The following is a 5,951-nucleotide window of genomic DNA, read 5'->3' on the forward strand; positions in this document are numbered from 1 at the left end:
TATATTTTCATTTTTTTATTATTTTTTATTAGGTATATATAGGAGTAGCGATTAAACTATATCTAACAACTTTTTTTCTATTTCATGTTATTATATTGTATTATTTTTTATTTACCATTTAATTTATATATATATATATCGAGGTGGAAGAGTTGTACGGAAAGTTATGGAAATTCTAGTCATATTTAGCGAGGATTTTTGTAAATCCAAATTATAATTGTTAAACTTCAAAATTTTAGGTGTCCTAGATGTTTTTGATTGCGCTGAATCCATTTCTACCATCAAAAACACGATTCAAACACTGCTTATACAAGACTTTTTGAAATTGTTTTGCCCGGATTCCGGCCACTTTTGACTATCCAAGCAATTCCAGTCCAAGCAATTCCTCGGCGTCCTTAGACTACTCCTATATTTTTAATAAAAATAAATTTGATTGAAAATAAAATATAGAAATAATAGTAAATTTAAATTTGATTGAAAATAAAATATAAAAATAATAGTAAATTTAAATGTAATTTTGTTTTTTTACTTTTCACTGTGGAAAAGCAACACAAATATATGCATTCTGATTGAAATTAAGATCAGCCTTTCTCCCTCAGGTTAGTCCGTGTAATTGTCTACCACGTATCTGTAGATTATACTCTTCACGATAGTCAGTGTAAATAAATCATTACCTCATATCGGTACTTTATAGTCTCTCAAGGTAGCCGGCGTAAATCATTACCACATATCTGTATTTTATAATATTCACGGTTCGCCTCCTCAAATGATGATACAGCAAGACATGGTTTATAATGGCAGCGACACGCCAATCTAACCATGTCACGAGAACCCGCAAAAGCAACCAGAAGTGGCAGTCTTCGATTTGGATCAAAGCAATTTCCAGTATTTTTGGAGTACGTTTGGGCAACCCATTCGATTCTGGTACGTACCTCTAGTTTTCTGGTGCGCACTTTTCCAGGATATTGTATTTGGTTTAATCAGACTTTGCAATCATAGAGAGAGCAGAAGGCCTGCAAGCAAGAGATACCCAAAAGTATCATTGCAGATACCAGAGCTACGAATTGCCACGAGCCGAATATGTGTTTCTTCACAAACTTGACCACAACAACTTTCCATTTTCTCTTATAATACATATTAACATCCTCTATCACTTTGTCTAGAAATTCAACTTTTGTGACATGAACGCACTTACCCATGCTGTTCCATACGCTCGCTACCTCCCCGTCGCCTTTCAGATGGTTGGAGATAATTCCCTTTTCTCTCAACAATCTTACATCTTCTTCGCTGTCAATTATCCCGTTCATGAAATCGATGTACCGGGTGAAAACCAGCGGACCGGGCGCCGCTGAAGCTTCAAATGCCACCAGATTTCTCAAAATTACGTCCGTGTTGGCATCCAATTTTATGCTGGGGAGGTAAAGCGTGGCAGTCTTCTCATCAAATTGTATTGTGGTGAGGTCACCATAGGTAGGGACGAATGTGACTCCGACAGAGTGTAAATCTGCCACGGATGGAATAGCCAGTTCGTCTCGCGTGGGTGGTATGATCTTAACGACGGATTCTTCGCCATTCCCCTCTTCGTCTCCCTCTCCTTCCGCCGATTGGATGGTATCATTTTTGACATGAAGATTGAAGGATCTTAGGCTTAGCAATCGCCCACGCAACTTCGTGAGAAATCGAAGGGGGCGAATGTTTAGAGTGGAGAGAGCCTTCCATACCAATTTACTTAAGGCCGGTCTAACCGTTGAACTGTCTACTGCGTCAGGCGACTCCGTTTCTTCCTCATCAGTTGGCTCTGGATTCTGATTGTTGCAAACATTAGGGACGATGGCGTAGTACAGCACCTCTAGGACGTGCCCTCTCCCATTTATATAGAGATCTGAGTTGTCGGGAAACTCGAAGGTGAAAGGAGATAATTCCTGGCAAACAAACCTTAGCAACCTGGAGAGCGTCTCCTCTGCCTGTACTTTAGAACCCATCTGCAATTCCAAAAGCTTGTGCAATAGAAACAGCGGCAGTTGATTTTCCAGCATAATCACATCTCTGACAATAGAGTTGTGAGCAGCGCTGTTGCCACTCAGATCCAAGACTCGTCCCAGTTGCTTGAACTCCGCGCCCGGGGTATTGTTGGCGTGTCTGATATAAAACTGCAAACATTCAAGAAGGAAAGCGGCGTCCAGTGACATCACCCATGCCAAGGTTTCTTCCTTGTAGTCGATGAACTTGTGATAACAGCTCCGGATTTGCCAGTCGTGCTTCTTAAAATCCTCCACGACGACGGACTGAAACTTGCCTCGTTTGTTGATTCTTTTCTCAAATCTGTGAACAGCTGCAAGTTTGTAGCGCTCCATCTCATAGAGCTCAGATCTCCAGTGGTGATAAGGACCGATGGAAACGGTTTGAGGAATGTACGCTTCGGGCTTCAGTGCAAATAACTCTTTGGGCACATTAAACACGGACGCACAGAAATCCTCATCCTCTTCTTGTTGGAGTATATCCAGGCCTTCGTTAATTTGAATAACCCAAATATTCTCATCGACTTTCTTTTGAACAATGCTAGTGTTGGATTCCATGTTTCAGGGTGAGAGACAACGAGGCGCGTACAAAATTGTTGAGAAATGTTTGGGAATATAGGAGAAAAATTAAACATGTATGAGACTCGTATGTATCCGCGGGGCTTATATAGAGCGAAGGTAGCGGCGGGTCAACACTTCCGCTGGGGGAGGTGACGGGTAAGCTCTAAGGCTTCCGCGTCAACATATGAGTGCTGGTGGCTATTCCGAAAGTAGAGGTTTAAAACTTGAAAGGTGTCTAACGGTTATTATTAATATTAGCGGCGGGTCAACACTTCCGCTGGGGGTGGTGACGGGTAAGCTCTTCTAAGGCTTCCGGGTCAACATATGAGTGCTGGTGGCTATTTCAAAAGTAGAGGTTTAAAACTTTAAAGGTGTCTAACGGTTATTATTAATATTGGTTTAGCCTAGTTGATTATATATATCGTTTTTATAGTTGAATATATATATATATATATATATAAATGATTTTATCATAATTAGACTTTGAAGAATCGTCGTCACCCCAACTCTTACCCTTCACGTCTGTCTTACCATGCGCTAAGTTGAATTAGCTGTGTGATTTCATCTCTTTCGTGATTCAATCCCTGTACGCCGTTCATTGACATGGTCATCGCCACTGGGCTGACGCCTTTGATATGATCTCTCGACGTGGAGGAAATTGCCATGTTGTTTCAGCTTTTTTTTTTTTAACAAATAAATCGAATCGATTTGATATTATCTCTCGATGTGGATGATATTGCCATGTTGTTTCGGTTTTTTGTTTTACAAATAAATCGAATCGAAAGAGACCCCGCTGAAAAATAGAAATAGAAGCCAATTCTGATACAAGCTATCTGCCCCAGGTTTCAATCCTGGGACCTGTGGGTTATGGGCCCACCACGCTTCAGCTTCGCCACTCTCATGACAGATGATGTTGTTTCGGTTTAACGTGAAGAAAAAGGTTCTTGAAGGCAGGTTCCGAATACTTGCCATCTGCCAGAGAGATCTATGAGGTCACCGTGTTGATGTTTCTTCGTCGTGGGTTGGGTGATATTTTATTTCTGCTTTTATTTGAATGCGATTGAGGATAATAGTGGACCATTTCCATAGTATTGCGGTTTATTTATTGCATTTTCCCTTTCTTTAACATTTTAATATTTTCTTACTATTCTTTCCAATCCTTAAACTCTGTTTTTTCTCAATGTAATAATTAAAAACAACTTAAAAAATCCAAAAACAAATCTACCCGGGGCATTTCGCCCTTATTTTTTTTCCTATTTCTTTATACCTAAATCCAACGTCCACGCCTATTTTCAGCACTCTTTCAGCTAGCTCCCCCAACAAAACGTGACGCTAACTTCTCCACGTAGTCTAAATATTGGTACTTCCCCTACGTCACGCTAACTTCTCCACGCAGCGATGGTGGCTTACGGCTACGGCCAGACCAAAACCACTTCTCCCTGTTTAAAATAAAATTTCCCCGTATGTTTATTTATTTAATAATTCATCACTTCCCATTTTCAAGGAAAGTCCAAAAAAATGGAACTCTTATGGAACTTTGAACAAATGGCACACATATTTTCATGTTTATCGCTTTGGAAAATAGAGACGTTACGTGTATTTCCCATAGAAATTCAGATAGTAACGTTCATTATCTTTTCAAATGAAAATTCAAACTTTTGATGATCGTTATATGTAAAATTTACCATCAAAAAAAAATTTCGTCCTTATTGAAATAAAAATTATGACAAAATAACAGAATTTTATCATGGCATGTTAAGATGAGGTCCAATGAAGGTTATTTAAATTATAATTACCAAATTTGAATTCGAATTTGAATACAAATTTGTGTAAAATTTAATATTGAAAAATATGAGAATATATATTTTACACATTTTATAATATATATATATATTTTATTTTTAAATTTGAAAAAATTGAATTAAATTATAATTTTATTTAAAACTTCAAAAAAAATTTATTCAATCTTTTTGTCACAATTCTTATAAAATGGAAAAACAAACTAATAAAATTTAATAATATAAGTTACAAAAATGAATGTTAGAGTTCAATGTAACCAATAAGATATTGCATATTAAAATAGACTTAAAGTAATTTCCACATGTCAAGAAATTTATCTGTCAATCACTATCTCTACTAAATTGAGATTTATTCAAGAATAAGTGTGTGCATATTAACCTTTGTGGTGAACCACAAAAAATAAACTCCTCTATTTAAATTCCACATCTGTAATCTTTATTTTCTAGTCAACTACAATGTCTTCCAACATGGTAATCACTATAGTCCAAATATTTAAATTCCACATCAATAATCCTTATTTTCCAATGACCTATAATATCTTCCAACATTGTAATCACTATCATTCAAAAATAAATTAAGTGAAAAAAATGTCTCAAATTTTTTCAACTTTTAAATATAAAATTTACTCGTCTTGTATAATATTATAATAAAAAACCAAATATTTTCTAAAACTATTATTTTTTTAATCTTTAACATTTTTAATTTAATTGTGTTTTTTCCTTCCCTACAATATTTTAATAAGAAACTTCTTGTTTTCTATAATTCTTAATCTTTTTAAGTATAAATTTGAGGAAAATTTCTCTAACGTTTTTAATTCACGGCTGTTTTAAGAAATTCATTGTTTTTTACCTTTTTAATTTATTTTTTTAATAAAAATTCCGTAGCCCGTGAAAATAACGTTTTTAATTTAGAAGTAAATGTGCTCTGTAAGAAACTTGTTTTTTACCTTTCTAAATTTTTTCTCAATTTTGTACCGTGTGAAAATAAAAGAATTCGACTAATTATTACACGTACTAAATAGTATTAGCATAAGGAATTATTTTAGTCGATATGATTTAAACTCATTAATCGAAGAAAATTTTGTTCAAACCAATAATCATCTTTAAAAGTGTATAGGTAAAAAATCACCTAGCATTTAAGATATCTAATTATAGGAATTCATGACTTGTGTTTTGCTCTCATGTTAGATTTAAAGTGAAATCTATTTTTAAGCAACCTTGACAATGAAGTGATTTGCTCAAGGTTGTTTTTACTCGTGTCATAAACTCGGTGCTTATTAAAAATTCGTGTTATTTCCATTTTTGGTCATGATATCTAGTTCATGCCTAGTCTAGAATACATTAGGTTTTGGGAGCAGAGAGATATGTGCTATTCTATCAAATTGGACTTGGTTGGATCTTAGTTTTGTGTTATTTATGTCTGGTTTGGTACAAAACCAACTTAATGACTTTACAAGGCCAGAATCCTTCTTAAGATCATGGAATTTAAGCTGATAGAGTTTAGAAATGCGTAAGGGTCATGACCGAATATTGTAGGTCACATGCTTTGACAATTGGGGTTCAACCTGATAAT

At 35.5% G+C, this 5,951-nt stretch overlaps 1 pseudogene; it reads right to left on the bottom strand.

Annotated features, from left to right (window-relative positions):
* Positions 1-980: 980 nt before the first annotated feature.
* On the bottom strand, positions 981-2,576 carry LOC149193276 (putative UPF0481 protein At3g02645 pseudogene; annotated as a pseudogene).
* Between the last annotated feature and the right edge of the window lie 3,375 nt (positions 2,577-5,951).

This window comes from Pinus tabuliformis, chromosome 2_2 (assembly GCF_031772625.1).
Source record: "Pinus tabuliformis cultivar Carrire ecotype Pingquan chromosome 2_2, CPIR1, whole genome shotgun sequence".
Classification (NCBI taxonomy): domain Eukaryota; kingdom Viridiplantae; phylum Streptophyta; class Pinopsida; order Pinales; family Pinaceae; genus Pinus; species Pinus tabuliformis.